Source organism: Silene latifolia, chromosome 8 (genome assembly GCF_048544455.1).
Source record: "Silene latifolia isolate original U9 population chromosome 8, ASM4854445v1, whole genome shotgun sequence".
In the NCBI taxonomy this organism is placed as follows: domain Eukaryota; kingdom Viridiplantae; phylum Streptophyta; class Magnoliopsida; order Caryophyllales; family Caryophyllaceae; genus Silene; species Silene latifolia.
This window is the reverse complement of record NC_133533.1, coordinates 36,297,166-36,318,395: the sequence shown is the minus strand read 5'-3', so window position 1 is coordinate 36,318,395 and position 21,230 is coordinate 36,297,166.

Sequence of the window (21,230 nt, the reverse complement as noted above, 5' to 3'; positions counted from 1 at the left end):
CAAAAAAAAATTAACATCTCGTTGTTTTCCTACTCTATTCATCCCTCTAATGTTCCAAAAACCAATCCTATCCATTAGACAAATTAGGGTTAACCTCATCACCATTTTCTCCACTTCTTTTCTTTGGCGGGGAAGTTGCTACCTCTTTGTAGGAAAAAGCTCCAAAAGTATCAGCACTATAGCCAGCTTGAACCACCTCTCTCGTGTGCTTCTTTACCAGTCGTTTCAGAGGAGTTTGATGTCCTACAGGGGATCTTCCTTCCACCTGCACAGGCTTATTAATGCTCTGAAAGGCTGGTTTATCTGGTACAGGTGCAGGAATAGCCAAAGATTTATTCACCGGTCTCCAAACCTTTTTTACAGGCTGCTGAATTAACTTCTTTTGTTCTCCTTTCCTGCACTGCTCCTTTTCATGGCCCATTCCTTGACATATCGTGCATTTAACAGGCCTCCATTCATACTCAATATCCACCTGCACTACCCCTCCGTTCTCATCTTTAAATGATATGTTAGCAGGTAGTTGCTGATCAACCATCAATTCCACCATTACCCGAGCATACCCTAACTGCACGTTCCTCCGTGGCCACATCACACTTGACATATTTACCAACAATATTAGTAATCTTCGATAAACTCTTGCCCCAAAACTTAATTGGTAATTTATGAATTTTGATCCATGCTGGGACAGATTTCACATCGTCCTTTTTCATTTCCAAATCTTTCTCCCATGCTTTTACTATCATCGGTTTATTGTCAAATAAATAATGACCTGATGCAAGAACCTTTTCTTTCATTTCCATTGTTTTGAACCTAACCAAGAAAATCCCGTTTGGCATAAAAGAGATTTTGTCAATGTTGAATTTTGTCCATATCCTCCTTATGAAGCCCTCAACTATCTCCCAAGGAGGATTGGCTCCTAGGATAAAACATATCACTGCCTGCTTCCAATAATCAATTTCGTCTGCAACATCCTCAGGCTGAATTTGCAACAATTCCTCAGTCTCTGTTTTATCGTCCTTTTCACTCTCTTCACTCCTCTGTTCCAGACTATCACTAACATATTCTTCCTCCTCCTCACTTTCAACAATTTCCTCCTCTGTTTCATCCTCCTCTTCAGTCTCTACGACCAATTCAGGGATTCCCACAATATCATGAACGTTTTTGGTTCTCCTTTCCTCTTCAACATTTGGTCCAGTGGACACGGCATTAGGGTTGCTACTATCCATTATTTCTTCTTCCTCAACTTCTGTTTCAGCACTTTTAGTCTTAACAGGAATGCTTCTTCCTCTTAGGTTCATCTCTCGCTGCTTCTGTTGGCTAGATTTCCTAGCCATCAGTTTGAAAAACTATGGCGGCACGGGTGTTAATCGCTCATTCTCTCTCTATCTCTAGGTTTTTCTTTTTTCTCTTTATCTTTATGAATATGGTTTCTACTTTTAGCGATTTATTTGAAGTTTAATGGCTTATTTTTGTAATTTTTGGTCCTTTTATGAACAATTTTATAAATAAAGGTTAATTATGGTCAAATTATTAGTGAAGACTATATTTTGAGTCCTAAGAGGTTAGGGTAATTAACTTATGCATAAATATGAGTTTATGTATTTTTGTGATTATAAAATGTTGAAATCACGCAAATCCGTAAAAACCGAGTAATATACGATATTGGCTAATTAAAAAGGCGATTTAGCATAAAATATTGAGCATGTTCATACATATTATAATGCTGCATTTTCTTTATGATTGTCATAATTTTAATTTATGTAATTTTGAATTATGTAATTTTACTTAGTATGGCCTTAGTTTTTAATTGGTATTTCCCGAAATGTATGGGAATATCGATTCGGTTGTAATTTTTATTGTGATCTCGTATCACCGTTTTGTAATTTAATAGATTTATTTTATTTTAGTTACAAATGTATAATAGGAAATTATGTAATTTATTATGTAATTTTATTCATTCCGGAGTTCCTAAAGACAGATTTCTTCAAGAATGGCGATACATAAAGACGGTGTTACCTCGAGATGCGTGCCACAACCGAAGTTCAAGGGACCAATGGAGTTGGTTTCCGAATATGTAATAGATTAATAGTTTTTCTATTTTAGGAAAGGCCATACTAGGATTTATTTATCTTTATGCTTGCATTTTATTTTATGTCACATGCATCGCTAAATCGCCATAACTAAACATGCATTGTTATTTTATCGAGTTAATCGACCGTGTCAATTCGAATTATCGTAGTTCACCGCTTTAGTTCACTTAAAACGTGATAGATAATAAATTGACATGACCTCTCGCTAAAACAATTAATTGAGACATAGCCTTACCAAATAGTAGAAACCATGAAAACCTATTTCGCGAGGGAGTGCACTCGGCTACCCCGGGGTACAAACCTTGTTACGTAGGGGAAGTGGGTGATAAATGTCTAATCCACCGAATTCATGTTGATGAGGGTTTCATCGGCTACCCCGTGCCTAAATTAATATGGGTTTGGATAATGGACACATTTATTCGAAATTTGGATTGAACTCAACAAAAGTAATTGATAAGGGTTTCATCGGCTACCCCGTGCCCTTGTTGATGTGTTTTGGGCTATAGATAAATATTAGAGTAATTTTATCGACCAAGAGTTCTAAAAGTAGAATCGATTAAAAAGTTAATCCACCGAGTTATATTGATGAGGGTTTCATCGGCTACCCCGTGCCTAAATTGATATGAATTTGGGTCTTGGAATCATTTATTATAGTTGGGTAGAGGTCACTATATAAATGTTCATATCTTGTTAAATTTGCAAGTATGATTTAAAAAGACAAATGTTAATATTTCCTTTCCTCCATATTTGTAGTGCATTACAATGAATCCATCAAATGCTACCGCACCGATAACTATTGAGTCATATCACCATGTTCTTGACGACATATGCTCCAACAATAATTTCGATACAACTAGAGAACTTCATTTCGGGATAGGTTCGGATGGAAACCTTAATTTCATCACCACTTCTAAACCACCCACTACTACTAGACCTCGTGTGAGTCCGTCTCAGGAAGACTACCTCACACAATCTATAGGGTCTTTGTCTCTGGAAGATAAAGATGCCAAAGTTAGTGGGAGCTCTAGCAATCAAGTTCTTGCTTCAAAGGGCAAGAGGTTCAAGAAGAAGGGAAATAAAATCAAGAACTTCAAGCAAGTTAATGATGAGTGCCATTATTGCTATGGCATGGGACATTGGCTAAGGAATTGCCCTATGTATTTGCGAAATATAAGGGAGGGACTCATTACTCCAAAAGGTACAATTCCTAAAGAAATTTATGTTATTGATATAAATTATACTTCCACTACGACATGGGTACTAGATACCGGTTGTGGTTCTCACCTTTGTAATCATTTACAGGGTTTAAGAGATGTGGAGAAGCTTAGCAAGGGAGATGTGGATCTTCGACTTGGAAATGGAGCTCGGGTAGCGGCCGAATCCAAAGGAACTTATGTTCTAGCTTTGCCAAACGATTTTGAGTTGTATTTGCATAATTGTTTTTATGTTCCTACGCTCTCTAAAAACATTATTTCAATCGCCATGCTAGACATGGACGGTTTTTGTTTTGTCATTAAGCACAATCGTTGTACTATTTCTAGGAATGATTTGGTTATTGGCCAAGCTTCTTCCATTAATGGCATTTACATTTTAGAGACCTCAAATCCAACAAATGATATTTATAACATTCAATCGAAGAAACTCAAATCAAGTGACCCAAGTGAAGCGTTCATTTGGCATTGTCGATTAGGTCACATAAACGAGAATCGCATAAAAAGATTAATTTCAACTAATGTGATTACACCATTTGATTATCAATCATTTGGTACATGCGAATATTGCCTACTTGGCAAAATGACTCGTAATCCTTTTAGCGGTAAAGGGACACGAGCTAGTGAGCTATTGGGACTCATACACACCGATGTATGCGGACCAATGAGTATCACCGCTCGTGGTAATTATGACTACTTTATAACCTTCACCGATGACTTGAGTAGATATGGGTATATCTATTTAATGAAACACAAGAGTGAAGCCTTTGAGAAATTCAAGGAATTCCAAAACGAAGTAGAGAACCAATTGAACAAAAGGATTAAGGCACTACGATCCGATCGTGGTGGTGAATACCTTAGTCTTGAATTTGATTCACACTTGAAAGGTTGTGGCATTATATCACAACTTTCTCCACCCGGAACACCACAACTAAATGGTGTTGCCGAAAGGAGAAATCGAACCCTACTTGATATGGTTCGATCCATGATGAGTCAAACCGAGTTACCGAACTCGTTTTGGGGATTTGCAATCCAAACTGCAATTCTATCTTTGAATAATAGTCCCACTAAAGCCACCGAAAAGACTCCATTTGAGACATGGAAAGGAAGAGTTCCTAATCTATCCTATATGAAAATTTGGGGATGTGATGCTTACGTCAAGGCTAAACCCGACAATAAGCTTGCCCCAAGATCCGAAAAATGCATTTTTGTAGGTTATCCCTTGACCTCTCGAGGTTACTACTTCTACAAACCTCAAGAAAACAAAGTGTTTGTGTCTAGTGAGGCTGTCTTCTTAGAAAGTCAATTTATTTCTAAGAGACAGAGTGGGAGAAATTTTGAACTTGACGAAGTTCAAGAGCCACAAACCGAGATAGAGACGCAAGAAGATGTTCCTTCGTCGTCTAACGCGGTTGTACCTCCTCCACTAAGAAGGACGGGCCGAGTTATTCGCCATCCCGATCGATATGTGGGACTTATCGAGGAAGATGGAACACTCGATGTGTTGCTTATGGAAAGTGACGAGCCCGCCACCTACAAAGCCGCAATCTCTAGTCCTAATTCCACCTTATGGCTTGAAGCCATGAAGTCCGAAATGGATTCTATGCTTGAAAACCAAGTTTGGGACTTGGTAGATTTGCCTAAAGGGGCAAGACCCCTTCAATGCAAATGGATATTCAAAGTCAAGAATGGCATAGAAGGACATGATGATGTCTACAAAGCTAGGCTAGTGGCAAAAGGATTTACCCAAGTCCAAGGTCTCCATTATGATGAGACATTTGCCCCCGTAGCCATGCTAAGATCCATACGGATTTTGTTAGCGATCGCCGCATTTCATGATTATGAAATATGGCAAATGGATGTCAAAACCGCTTTTCTAAATGGGCATTTAGAAGAGGAGGTGTACATGATACAACCCGAAGGTTTTGTTGATTATGAAAATCCTAACAAAGTGTGCAAGCTTAAGAGATCCATTTATGGTCTTAAGCAAGCATCTAGAAGTTGGAATCATCGATTCAATCATGTTATAAAGGAAAATGGTTTCACTCGAAATGTTGAGGAACCATGTTTATATATGAAATTCAGTGGGAGCAATGTTGTGTTCCTAATCTTGTATGTCGATGACATACTGCTCATTGGAAATGATATTCCAATGTTGTCTTCTGTTAAGAAGTGGTTAGGTAACCACTTCCAAATGAAGGATTTAGGAGAGGCACAACGCATATTAGGTATCCGGATCTATAGAGATAGACCCAAGAGGATATTGGCACTAAGTCAAGAGTCTTATGTTGATAAGATTCTTCGACGATTCAGCATGGACAAATCCAAAAGGGGTTTGGTACCTATGGTAACCGGAACGATATTGAGCAGGACTCAATGTCCCTCCGAACCCCATGATGTTGAACGCATGAAGTTGATCCCTTACGCTTCCGCTGTTGGATCAATCATGTATGCCATGATATGTACACGTCTCGATGTCTCGTATGCCTTGAGCATGACGAGTAGATATCAAGGAAATCCGGTGAGAGTCACTTTGGATTCTTTGTCAAGAACATCCTTAAGTACTTGAGAAGAACTAAGGACTCTATCCTTGTGTTTGGAGGAGACACTGAGTTGCGTGTTACAGGATACACGGACTCAAGTTTTCAAACAGATAGAGATGACATGAAATCACAAGCTGGTTTTGTTTTCATGCTCAATGGTGGTGCCGTAAGCTGGAGAAGCTTCAAGGAAGTCAGAATCACGGATTCAACAACGGAGGTGAGTACATAGCAAAGCATCGAAGCTGCCAAGGAAGTCATGTGGATCAAGCAATTCACGGAAGGTCTAAAAGTAGTACCTACCGCCGATGATCCCATCACTCTCTATTGTGATAATAGTGGGACGATCTTCCAAGCTAAGGAGCCAAAGTCTAGTAATAGATCTAGACATGTACTTAGAAAGTATCATGTAATAAGAGATTTCATTGAAAGAAAGGAAATTGCGATTTGTAAGGTTGGGACGGATGACAACATAGCCGATCCGCTAACCAAGCCTTTATCGCAGGCTAAGCATGATGGACATGTTGCGTCCATGGGACTTAAACGTGTGCCAAATTTTTGTTAGATTTTGAAATGAAATAAAAGTGTTGTTTTTGTTCATGTTCATAATCGCATTTGTCTTTTATCTTTAATTTATACTTTGTTACATCCAAACGGGTTGTGGAGACAATTGAACCCCGTTAAAGTGAACACGGATTAACATAGTATTTACCCATAGTCACTTGTATGGGGTGACGTCTCGAAGTGACTAGAGTGTGAGGCGATTGATGGCAAGTTCAAGTGCCATAGAGTCATGTGAGATGACTAGTCGATCACATAGGCAGATCATTAAGAACTTTTTGTCGGGCCTAATGACCGCTTATAGAGTTCTGGCAAATTTATATAGCCTGGTCGTGGCGAGAGCTACTATAGTATTCTAATGAGTCGATTCTTTTGACTAAAGACTATTCGCCTAAGATGGCACAGTTTCAGATTAACTTTGATTTGTGTTACTACGACCTTCGTAAATGGGGTCAAATGGGCATATTTTGGGTTATGATGGCTGTGGCTAGTCGAAGGGAATGAGTGCGATAGGAATTGTCCACCCCTAGTCAGGGTTATAACAATATCTCAGGGCCACTCGAGGAGTAATGAACTGGAAATGCGTGGCCACGCTCGGAAGGTATCCAGAGTGGATAAATCCGGTCAATCAGTTATTCTCCAGATCGAGGAAACCACTCTCGATATGATCACTTGCAAGTACGACCTGAAAGACACCTTGCATTGAGTGGGAGATAGTAATAGGACAAGAGAATTGGTGACGCACACTTGTCGAGGACAAGTGGGAGATTGTTGGGAAATGTGTCCTCAACGATAGTGCGATCACATGATTTAAATATCATTATTAAATCTCATTTTGATGAATACAATTGGGAAGTAATTTTGTTACTGTCAACTGGTCAACATATATCGGTAATGATTGGCTGACTAGAGTTTGACATTACTGTCGTGTGACGGTGGTGATCAGTTGACCCCTAGGTCATACCTAAAGGGCAATACACTTAATTGATTATTTAATTAATCGTAAAACGTTACGAGTTGATTAAATTACTTGAAAATTGACGGACGATTTTGGAAGTAAGATTTACGTATCAAATTGAAATGTGATTAAATGAGATACGGTCTGAGTAATCGAATTGTATCATTACTCGGATGAAATTATTGTTTAAAGAAACAATCGGAATTGAATGAATTATTGTAAATACGATTTATAAATTGGTAAAATATTTTGGCACAAGTAATTATGAAATTACTAAGTCGATTTTTGTATGTGACGTATTTTTATTAATACGTTGATTTTTAATATGTTAAAAATACATAACAAATATATGTGACATGTAACATGTAACATATAGACAATTGACAAAAATAATATGGAATCCATATTATAGAATGGGCCGAAAATTAGAAGGGTTTAAACTAATTATAAGTTGTTTGTAATTAGTGGATAAACACAATGATTAAAAAGCAACCTAGCCATGCAAGCCTATTGTTCCTTGTGAAGAAGAATTTCTCCATGCATTGGCTCACCCATAAAGCTCCTCTTACACGGTTTTGGGGAAGAAAAATGATCATTGTTTTTCTCTATAATTTTACCTAATAATATACAAAAGCTAGTGTATTATTTTTCATTCTAATTCACTCATCCAATATACAAGTTCTAGTGAGAAGAAAATCCTCTCTTCTTCTCTCTTAAAAACCGAAAACACATAAGAGTTTTATAAAGTTTTTGGTTCATTTTTCTCCTAAATTAATATTATACTAGATCAAATAATATTAATTAGATTAAGTGTTAAGCCTTGGGTATAATACATAGGGAGAGATCTTATTCTTAGATCTTTGTTCTTCCATAAGGATAAGCTCAAGAACAAAAGAGAAAGGTGATCTCTTTTGTGCCCTTAAATCCGAAATCAACTATGTAAGGACATTATTTCTCATCTTTTATATTATTGTTTGCATGCATAAAATTCGTTTTAATTTTATGACAAATTAATTAAACATATATGAGTATGTTAATATGTATATGAATCTACATTTCCTTCAACGGTCTCGAGAAGGACTTAGGGTGTGTGATGTGCGAAAGGCTAAGTGAGGGTGCTAGCTGACCATCTTCATCGATGTCTTGATTCAATATAGACTTCAGCAGTATTCTGTTCAGCATTTGATTTCATACTCGTTCTTGATTGAGACTCAGATTCTTGGTCTAGAATATATCTAGGATTTTGCTCAGATTCTTGATTCAGGTTTTGAAGATAACTTTGACTTTGGATATTGGCTTGCTTGATTGAGTCTTGCTCTTTTGACTCTTTTCTCTTGGATTACGGGCATAAATGCGGCCTTGAATATTTGTTTTGGTCATTTTGATTGAGCCTTTGTCTTTGGTCATGGCTCGTGTCGTCTTGGATTTGCTTGTTACCGTGGATTTGGGTCAGACTAGCACCTTTGGTGTGAAATGGGTTGGTCTTTTAGTAAACATGTTGTTTATTTTTGGGAATGGGCTTGCATTCCGTCATGGATCGTTAACAAGGGAGACGATCTAGATTCGTCCTAGAATTTCTTGAGATACGATCGTCCTAAACTGGGGTATAGTGAGGTTTCTATTTCCAGACATGGAATAGGTAAGGAAAGAACACGGAGTTTCAGGTCCTCTACAACTCGGAGTGGAACATCATTTAAGTGCACTTACATCGACTGTCATGCGTTGTTCGTTTTAAAATGTCTCAAACCAATTCTTGTTGTTACCGGAAAAAGGATAAAGGAAGAGATATGATAGAATATGTGGATTGAAAACTGTACTTTTATTGAAATGAATAATAAATGTATTTAACGTATTCTCGAGAAGACACGTGACTCGTGGGATAGCCCCCATGTTGCCACTAGAAATGGAAATGGATACGAAGAAAGACACTAAAATAATCATGGGATAGAAAGCTTAGGACTCCGACTCGGACTTTGACTCGATTTCAGATCCAGACTCGTAATCATCGGCCCACGCTTGTACATTTTCTCTTCCAGCAACTGACTTCGGCATCTGACTTTGAGCATTTACCCAGTTGAGCACCTCGTCCTCATTATTGGGAACATTGGAAGGATAATAGTCAAGAAGAGTTTCCTGATAAGTGGCATATCCATGAGGATTGCCTAACTTGCCACGTGGGTTAAAAGTTGAGAGGGACAACTTCCCGCTTTCGATCATATCCTGAATCACATGCTTGAGCTTATAGCACATCTCAGTATCGTGTCCGTTGCCCCTGTGATACTGGCAATAGACGTTCTCATCCCAGAATTTAGGTATGCGTTCTGGATCCGGTGTAGGACCGACAGGCTTCAACATTCGTCGTTCTATGAGTCTCTGAAGGGCATCGGTGTATGTAATACCAATGTTGGTAAATTTCCTAGGGGGTGTATCCTTCTTGTCGAAAGCCTTTGTGAATGATCTTGGAGAATTGTTAGGTTTGTTTGATGAAGGCTCTATGAAGCTGCCTTTATTGATTTTGATTCCCGGATGAGAAGAACTAGGAATAAATTGCTCATTTTTTGCTTTCTACTTAGGACTGTCAGGTTGAGGGTTTGGCTGGACACTTTTAATCTTGAGAGGTTGGGTCTCAAGCTTCTTACCCATTATGTTGGTAAGCCAAGAGTTTAGGTTATCAATGGCTCCTTCTAACTTGGAAAATTTATTGTTGAAGGCAATGGAAAGCACGAGAAATTCCACTTTGGGTATTGTCCTCCTCGAGCGCTTTGATCACTTTGTCATCATGAGGATCGAGGAGATGAGAAAAGTCTAGGAATAATTCTTCATCGTGTTTAGTGCTGTTAGACCCAAGAGGATCGATCCTATCGAATTGCTCAACAAATGGTGGCATTGGAAGCTTGCCCTCCTCGATCATATCCTGTATGGTGTGTTCCAAGAGAAAACACTCTTCAATATCATGGCCTCTACCCTGGTGATATAGGCAATATTTGTTGCCTTTCCAAAGGTTCACTTGCTTCTCCAAAGGTGGATCCGGAGTCGGACCTATTGGATGTAGCTTGCCTTGGGCAGAGAGTCTCTTCAAAGCGTCGACATAAGACATGCCTAAATCAGAAAGCACCCTTTTATGTCTTCCAGGTTTCTTTTCGGTTGTTTTCGGCTTTCTGGGAAGACAGTTATTGCCAGAGGTAAGCTTTGGACGATATACACTAGGAGTTTCTCTAGGTGGCGCGTTCTTTTCCACCATCCCATTTTCAAGGGTGCGGACGCGAGTGCTCAAATTTTCCACCGTAGCTTGAACTCGCAGGACTATGGCATAAATGCCTTGGAGAGACACGATGATTGTGGCTTGACCTGCTTCGTGACTTTGTTGACTGACAGAACTTGCTGGATTCCTACTCGACAGAAATGACGCGCGTTACAACTTGAGTCGACATGGAATCACGTGTACTAAGGCAATAAGCAACGAACACAGGAAGGAATAAGTAACTATGAGGATAAGACGACAAATCTAGATTGACTTGTGAATTTATGAAATGTCGTGAGCGACTTCTCGTGTTTGAATTCACGGTGATTGACTTTGACTTTAGACTCGAGTGTTAACCTTGACGGAGTGACACTATATGACTGACCTTATTGACAGGATTGATGACACGCGCTGATTCTAGACTCGAGGTTTGCTTATAGGTGCTAAGAAGACTGCTGTAGTTTAGACTCAAATATGAGGTCCATTGAGACTCGTGTGTTGAGCGTGTGACTCGAGGTGTCGAAAATGTTTAGATCCTAACTAAATTGGGGTATGGGGTCCAAAATGACGGCGTGACGCCTTAGGACTTGACTTGAATTTAAAAAGACCCAAAATGTAAAGGAAGACGAGTTCATGACTTGACAGAGTTCCGACTAGGACATAATCGGTTTGGACTTTGACTCTAACCTAGCCCAATTGAATTTACATATTTACATTTACATGGTTTGAAAGTATATTTTATTTAAAACGTTTTTTTTTCGGGTTTTGAAATCGGTTCGACATTTGGACAAAGCTTCGGCGTATTTTGCGCTGTTTTGAAAATGTTTACAATTTGAAATGGATTTTATTTTACAAAATTTCGTCATGATTTTGTTTACAAAATGGTGATCACGTCTATGATACAAATATACATATGGGCATTATAACAGTATGCTGAGTACATTTAAAGGGCTTTGGCTTAAAAGGGTAGGTTGCCATACCAAGCAATCAAACCATGGTCTGTGGAGAGGTCCGTGCCAAACAGGAGTAAGGTCGGTTCCTAGTCCATTTCCTCGAGTAGTGAAAGCTCTTGACATAAACATGAGTATGTACCATGGTATGGTTGATGTCAATCTCTATCCATCCTTAGGCCCAGATAAAAATTTGGACCGTCCAGACGGGACGATTGGTCGAATGTGTTGGGTTGGGCCTAGGAAGGCCGAATAAAACGATCTAAGAAGGTCGAGTAATGAAAACCGACAACTGTCTCATATAAACTATTCTCTAATCTTGTTCAAGTTTCACCTTGGCAACACGTAAGTGTATTACTCCTCAGCGGAGTCACCAAACTGTGGACACGAGGGCGCTTGGGAAAACAAGCGTTTGCATTTGTGGAGTCGCCACCAATTTATTGTGGAAAATTGGAAACCGTTCGAATACTTCGCGTCATGTCAAGACACAAATTAATGACATAGACACTAAGAAATCGTTACCCTTAGCATTATATGTCTAGAATGAATCTCGTGGATGCCAATGAACACGGATGTTCACAGAGATCTGGAGTAAGGGGTGAGGGTACGTATTAGGAAGCACTTTTGATCGAACACCTATTCCCGCCCGCCTCGATAGCGGCCTCTACTAATGATTAGCGAAATCATTCATAGTTGATATGTTGTCGATTATATGCATGCAATGCAACATCCAATAAATTAATCCTAGCATGTGAGAATTAACTAAGTCGGTGAACATGTAATTTAGCATACAATTAGGTCGAATTAGGGATTTAAGGTTGTTTACATATGAAAGCATACAAACGATAATAAAGAGTACAATAAATAAAATACAATAACTAAAATTACAATAATTACAATAGTTCAATGATTTATGTCAAAAATACGTTTAAAACGGATAATTTGAGAAAACAAAAGGAAAATAATTAGGGGTTAGAAATCGGACAGATTAATGGTGATATTACGATTAATAGTCGATTAATACGTAAAACTAACAAAATAGGTCAAAGCAAGAACGGAAGTTCAGAGACTGAATTCACCCCGGAACAGGCGCAACAATGCTGCGTCCCTTGGAAGAGGCGCAGATGGTCATGCGTCATTCTCGGGTGAGTTCGAAGCGTGTGGAATCGCGCATATTATTAATGTCCGTTGGTGTTTTAATGATCGATTATTAATATTCCACTCAAGTAGAAGTGATTTAACAGATTAGTTATATGTGAATTGGTCAAAAAAGCGGTAAAGAACAAACTTAAGTTAATTAGAACGAATTAAAGTGAATTATAGACTAATTATAAATTAGGTTTATTAATACAAATTAATTAGGTTTGCTATGTCAAATTATTAAGAAAGGATGGTGAAAAACAGATGAAAAATATACAAAAGGCGAATTCCAGAGACTTGATAAGAACGAATCGAATCTCTGAAATCCGGGTTTGATTTTAATGACGAAAACCCGCAAATAGTGATTATTTGGGATCTAAGCCGGATATAAAGGTGATAAATTATTATAAGCTATGTATTATAACTATGCGAGTGGAAATATGAAGAAAATAAGAAAAACGGAATAAAAGAGACGAATCAACGAAGAACAAAGGAAGAAGCTCAGGAAGAGGCGCAGCAGATGCTGCGACTCTTCAAAAGGGTGCAGCAGTTGCTGCGTTTCTTCTCGACGTCTGCCTTTTGTTAATCCGTGAAAATAGGTTTGATAAAAGTTTTATAAATCGGTTTTAAACATGCTTTCGACGCAGATCTTACATTAATTTATGCAAAAAATAAAATAGAATTATGAAACATGGGATTGACACCCTCAGACTTACATGTTTGACGAAACGAGATTAACTAAGTTAACGATCAGTTATTGCTCGACTCGAATGTATGATTAAAGTGCCCTCGTGAGAGGAATTAAATTAAATTGATTTCATGAATTCAGTGGAGTTGGTCAAATTGGTCGGTCATGCAAAACGAGACTGGTACTCAGAAGGAACTGGGCTTACGAGGTCGAAAGTTCTAGCACGTAGACGTCAATAAGCAAAGAGAGCGGTCTTAGAATGCAAAGGGAGAAGAGAAGGGCGGACACTCGCGTGAGAAATATGAGGAACGAAGGTCCATATTTATACTAATCACACGGAGGAATTAGGGTTACGGTAAAACTTTGGAAACAAATCTCCAAAAAATATTAAAATACGTAGAAAAGGGCTGGGGAAGAGGCGCAGCAACCATTGTGGCCCTGGGAAGAGGCGCAGCAAGTGCTGCGTCCTTTCCCCAGAAGTTTCCTCCTACGGAAGAAATATTTTCCGCGTTTCTGTTATGGAATTGCGGTAGATCTCAACTTCCTTATTGTTTAAAATATAATTTTGGGATATATTTTGCCAAAAGATGAAAAGAGTAAGATATGGAATAGAAATATCCGTAATATTCCAGAACATTCCGACTTGGCATTTTAAACGGTTTATTAGAAAATGAAGATGGTTTTTGACCCGGACTCCAAATGAACTCTAATTACTGTCAAAACGACCGTAATGGCGCGTAGATGACGACCAAGGCATAGACACAAGTATTTGAGCTATCACTTAATGATAAACGTATGAAATGTCATAAATCGTTCCGTGTACCAAACATGCGGCCCAATCATCACCGGGTGGCTTGCGGGGGGTGCAGAAATGAGGTATCTACAGGATCGAGCTATGAACTTACGTCAACATACCTTATCATGCAATTCTATGCACGAGGTCTATCATATTCAGCTACGCAATTCCTAATCACATATCACCGTGCTCAAATAATGCAATCCTCTTATCATTTCATCCAACAAATTCACGAGGTTCACCATTCACAAGTACTGCACCCATTGTTTTAAGCACACATCACCACACTGACTACTGCAAACCTGCACATTTGACACAAAACGCCCCTATATATCTACCCTTCCACGGTGGCTGTTTTAAGTATGATTGGGGCCGGGGTTACGAGATGAGGGCGCCTTCTCACCCAAAACCAACATAAGGGGCTCCCAACACACATACACTAGGTTCATTTTAATTGGACACCCTATTTTCATTTGGTTTATTGGTTCAAGTTCCGAAATCGTCGCTATGGTACCACTTTGTAACACCCTCGTACACCAAGGTGCCTTACCAAGGACCACCCTAGTGTATGAAGGCGTTACCATCTCGGTTTCCTGAGGTAGTCAATGCGGGATATTCGATAATGTCGTTAGGTCACGTCCGATCAAAACACAATTTATAACTTCACAAACAACTATACAATTAGTAAAGAGGCAAGTAAAGGTCGGATCCCAAGAGATGGGAATTGAGATGAATTTCTATTGAAACTAGTGGTGTCTTAGGGGTGTCACAATTTGGATTGATGTAGAAGGTCACTAAACTAAATAGCAATGAAAGTAAACAAGCAAGATGAATTAAAAGGGTTGTAAACAATTGATTAAAAGCACTAGGGTATCATGGGGTCATAGAGGAATCATGGGATTTGATCATACAAACATGTTCTCAAATTATAAGCAAGCAATTATTGTTGTGATGGATTGAGTTGGGTTATATCTTACAATCCTAGGAAAGTTTGGGTCCCGGAGCCGAATCGATTAGATTGTACAACACCTACAAGTCAACTTAATCTTCCCTACTCAACAACATGCATGGTCTAATGAGACTCGAGTTGGTTTATGTCTTACAAGTCTCATTGAAATGATAGGTGATGGGTAAAAAATGCAAGGATTCATAGGCTCGCATTTCATCAAACATAACATGTGCATGAGTCAAGATCAAAACAAACAAGCAAATAAACCATGAAAGCATATTAATTTAAGCATGAATCATTCCCCATGTTGGTTTCCCCTAATTACCCATTAACCCTAGCTAGGTGACTACTCACTCATTATCATGTTGATCATGCTAGCAAGGTTGTCAATCATACCAACAAAGTAAAACATGATGAATAAATGAAAGTAATTAACAATAATTAAAAAGGGATTAAGAGGATTATACCTACTAATGATTCCAATAATAAAGCAAGAATAAAAGAAGTACTTGATGCTTGATTGAGAGGTTGTCAATCTCCCAATAATAACCCAAATAATCTTCAATTACCCAAAATAAAGGATGAACAAAAGAGAGATTAAGGAAATAAAACTTGTATTAGAACTTGATTAATTGTTGATTACAATATTAAAGAGAGATTTGATTGCTAATTACTATACTAAGGATTGATAAGAAGAACATGATCTTCTCATTAGACTAATGGGGTATTTATAGTGGAAATTAGGGGGATGCATTAGGGTTAACTAAGGGCTAAACTAGTAATTACACTTTTTAGATTAAGCAGGGAGGAGCCGGTATTTTTCGAAGGAAGGGCTTCTTTCTTTGTAGCTTGGAGAAGACGAAATTGCGCTTTACTGGAATCCGTGCATATTGGAGTCGGGACGGGCGGATTCGGGCAGGGGAAGACGGGCGTCTTCAGGGGAATCCGTTCGGATTCAGTGGCTGCAGTCCGGGCGTCTTTGGAGGAAAAAGCACGGATTGTGCTTGTGGAGGACGGCCGGATTGTAGACAATCCGCTCGGATTGTACCTCAGCAATATTTCTTCTTCTTTTCTTCCCTTTTCTTCATAAAATCCTTGGGGATTTCCTCGGGGACTCAAGGATCCTTTCTCAAGATTGCTCATCTACTATAATATGTACAAAGGCCTTCTAATCTTGTCTCTCCTTGATGCTTGGTCATTGAATTCGATCAATTTAGTCTCGTTTTGCCATGAAAATGCAAGATTCTTACTCCTTTTCTACCAAGGGATCAAAATCTCAAAGAATATGCAAAACAAAGAACTAAAGATAATAAATGACCCAAATATGCACTAAAAAGCATGGAAACAAGGCTAATTCGGGGGCTAAATATGCGCTAATTATGGTCACCTCAAATATCCCCAAACCGAAGCTTTGCTCGTCCCGAGTAAAGAGGTGACAAAGACTAGGACCATTATTTAAACTAACCTAATAACATAGCCGATATGAGACAATCAGCGGGTCTCACTCCGCCCCTTCAACTCACAACAAGACAACCATGAGGTAGGATGCCTTCTTGCAAGGCAAGGTGGGTCTTGCCAGAATGGCGACACATCCAAACATTAAGCACACAAAATCAAATAATGGATGCATCTACAAAAGAATAGCCACTTTCCTCATCTAAGTGGCGGAAATTATGTACAAGGGAAGCAATTCAAGGGTACACACTCCTTCATAGATGCAATTTCTTCAAACTACTAAGCCTAGAAGGATACCAATAAATCACCTCCAAGTTGTGTCAAGCTAGGGTACCTTTGTCCTCAATCGTTACATGCTTTTGTCAAGAGTAGACTCCCTATGGTGTTAGACACACTGGAGGATCGCGGAATTCCCCCTCTTGCCTAGACAAGAAGAAGGGTCGTCCCCTCTCTACCATGCACAAAAATGGATACGATGGATAAAGGGATTAATAGATATTTGAGTTTCACTTTGGGAGTTTGCTTTGTTGTTTGTTTTTCCCCCCAATTTCTTGTGGCATTTGACATTTGAGAACATTTTCTTGCCATTTCTTTGATGTTTGGCAATTCAACACTTGACAACTTTTCAACTTTTGCATTTCTTTTTGAACATTTTCAAAGTCACCCCATATGTAGGGAGGGTGGCTTATATTTAAAGCATAGGAGTTCTATTTTTGCTCCTCTTTTCATTTGATGCATTTTTGTAAACTTTTTCTTTTCTTTTCATTTCTTTGAACTCAAATTGATTTCTTTTTGTGCCCATTCCCTTTGATGACAAAGATGTGGTAGAACATGGATGATGGATGGATGCATAGTTTCAAGGGTCACCTTGGAATAAACGGTAGCCAAGGAGTTATCACACCACAAGGTACTCTTGACTAGGCCTTAATCCATGGGTCAAAGGATACTAGCATGACACATCCTAGGGTGTTTTACAAGTATTCTAACAAGCAAAGTCTTAAGAACAAAAAGCATCTACTAGGGCCTATGTACACTTGTCAAGTTTCCCAAGTAGACGGTTTTGCAAAATTTTTCTAACATGCAAACTACATGCCATGATGCAACTAACATATAAACATCCTAATGCATATGCTTCTACCAACTAATATGCCATATAAACTAAATGCAATCCTAAGTTCACATTGTTTTACCAAATCAATCAAAATAAAGCCACATAGTCATTAACATAGAGAGGAAAAAGGGGATTGGAAAGATCATACCATGCGGTCTTCAATATCCTCATGTCTCGGATGTGGCGTAGTCGATCAATGTGAACAAGGATAGACAAACAAACAATATATACAACAATATATACATGACTACACTATAAAGGAAATGAACATGTTTTTGGTTTTTCAATTTTCAAATTTTTATGGATTTTCGAAATTTTTCAAATTTTTTGGATTTTTAATAAAAGTTAAGTTAGAATTCCCCATCCCCACACTAATATGGGCATTGTCCTCAATGGCCAAAATGATGGGAAATTATGCAAATATGATGCATGATTTCTACACTAAATGCAATCTACATTAATCTACACTACATGATGCATGGTTTTTGTTTATGACGGAGAGGATAATTTAGATTACCTCCCGTTGTGTATGCATTAACTTCCCCAAACCGAGTTATACACTATTGCTAATGTCCTAAGGATGGGTATAGTTCATGCATACACTATGCAATGCATGAAATTAATTTGTCATTTTGGATTTTGAAAGGCGGGAACAATAAAATGAGAACACCTCAATGGTACCGAGGTATGAGTCCTCTATGGTGCTAGGACTACTCCAACAATGATCAAGAAAAAATAATTAAAACAAAGAGAGAAAGAAGCAAACCTCAAGAGGGTAGGAGCCTCCAAGCTTGCTAATCTTCCATCATATCATCACTATCATCATCTTTCTCATTAGAAGTGGTCTCATTGCCACTTCCCTCTTCATTTTCTTCTTCATCTTCTTCTTCACCTTGCTCATCATCCTCTTCTCCTTCTTCACTTGCTTCCTCATCAATGTTATCATCAACCTCTTCATTACCAACAACCTCATTATTACCCAGAACAACCCTAGATGCACTCGGAAAAAGAAGTTCTCTATCCGCCCAACTAGGCAAAGGATATGAAGGATCAAGTAGTCCTTGCCTAGCCAAGTGTAGGAGGGGTGTATATTGAGCTAAGTAAGCATTTTTCCGATATTCAAAGGCTTGCTTGTGCATCTCTTGCATGAGAAAAGTCAAATAATCATTTCTTGCTTCAACGCCATCGGGCTTGAACTCTTGGTACTCGAAAGGGTAGGATGGTGTGACAATGGAAGAGGAAGGCATTTCAAGTTCACCCTTTTGTTGTCGGATAATGTACTCGGCCTCTTTTGAAAGGGGAAGTAGATAATTGGTCCGGTGGACGCTTAGACGACAAATATTCGAAGGCAAAGTAAACGATCTAGCCTCACTAGTGAGCCATCCATACTTGGTGTCAAGAGGGTTATGGGCAACCCACTTGTACTTGTGTATCATAGTATGCATATCAATAAGATGACCACCCTCTTTCGCCTCATACTTGTTGTCTTTGTTGAAGTTAGGATCAAAGTATTTAGCTAGGATAGTGACTAGGCCGCCATTCACAATAACGGTAGTGCCTTTCTTCCCACAATCAATGTTGAGCCATCTATCTACCAAAAGCCTTAAAGAGTTGAAAGGCTTGGTGTGTACTCTTCCAATGTTCAAAGCCGACTCAAGAAGAATAAAATCGAGTTTGGTGAAATGGTTGGTGTCTTTTCTTGCAATGATGGTGTTTCCTATGACCTTGTGCCATACTCTTATGCCCGGATGGTGGACTAAAAGAGCACGACTCGCATGAAAGTCCTCAAATTTCCTTCCGGAAATCGCTTCCCAAAGAGGGTCGGGGTCATACTTGCCATAATTCTTGAAATAACTCGGTTCATCACTAAGACCCAAAGCTTTACCCATTTCCTCAAAGGAGATGCGCCTACTAACATTAGCTAGGTGAAACTCGATGTTCTCCATAGTCTCAACCTTGTTAACTTTCAAAGAACTAAAAAATTCTAAGGTAAGGGAGGGGTATGTCAATTCTTTTGATTCAAACAATTTCTTCAATCCCATGGTTTTAAGGAAAACTCTAGTTTGCTCAAGGACACCCAACTTATCTAAGGTATCTTCACAAATAAACTTGGTGGATTGAAATGATTTTCTAGCAAACTTGGCAAAAGTGTCCCTATGGGTTTTGGAAATGAAATTTACCTCCGGATAGTGCAAAAGTTGATCAATTTCCGGAGTAGTAGATGTTGTTGCACCCATGAGAGGTTGTTGTTGTTGTTGCACATCCAAGTTTGGGCTAGCTACCACCATAGCCAATGCTTTCTTTCCTTGAAGGGTCTTTTGCCTTAATGAAAGAGTTTTTGCCTTTGGTGCCTTTGTTGCTCCCTTAGTCCTTGCCATTGAAGAATTAACCAAGAAAGAGTGAAAAATCTTCAATTTGTAGTGTACCCAAATCGATTTAAAGATGAAAGGCTTTGCCTTTATGAATTCAAAAATCGACTCAAAGGTTGAAGATTTTGTGCTTGGTTTTGATTTTTATTGAAAAAGGAGTGATTGGTTTATTGTTAAAAGGATGTTTTGATTTGATTTTGGTGAATGTTGTTGAGGAATTTTGTTTTTGTGATGGAGAGGATGAGGGTTTTGATGTTTATGAGTAGTGTTATGAATGAAGGAATGAAGAAATGAATGTGGGAGGGGTTTTATAAAACCCGAAAAATTTGTACTGCAGGGGCAAGACGGGCGGTTTCTGCTCAGGACGCTCGGATTTGGCCTGTTCTGGCTTGGGAAAAACTCGCCTAAAGACGGGCGTCTTTCACGGAAGACGCTCGGATTCGCAAACACGGGACGGGCGTCTTTGGTAGATGACGGGCGGATTCCTCCACAGGGATTTTTCTTGTTTTCCTCAGCCAAAAAGACGGGCGTCTTCTGTTCAAGACGGACGGATTTTTGAAGACGGGCGTCTTTGGTAGAAGACGCTCGGATTCGCTGACAGTCAAAAATTTCAAAACTTCAGCTCATTTCAGGACGGACGTCTTTGGTACAATATGCCCGGATTGTCTGAAGACGGGCGGATTCTGCTGAATCCGCTCGGATTCGACCCCTTTGTACCCGGATTCAGTTCCATCCGTGTACAATGCGTATCCCTTGTCATTCTTCCCTTCTTCTTTATATCTTGTGTTCTTCATTGTGGGGGCACTACTAAGGCATGAATAGCCTAGGCAATTGCTATCCCCACACTAAGCTAAAGCACTACACATCAATTGAAATTATTAGTCCCTCCCGCACTTCTCTCAAACATGACAATTATCTTGATCAAAGTATAAAAATATCCAAAGATGACAAAAATGCAATACAAGAATTGAAATGCGAGTTAGGGAGTTAGAAATATTTACAAATGGTGGTTTAGGGAGGACTCCACCAAACTCTCATTCTTGATGAGATGTCAAGGGGGCATGTCCAAGGTGTTGTTGATGTTGCTCAACACCTTGAAGAAATAATCAAAAGCTTGTTCATTATCGTGATAAAGTTCTTCAATAGACCTTGGCCCTTGTTGTCGGTCTTG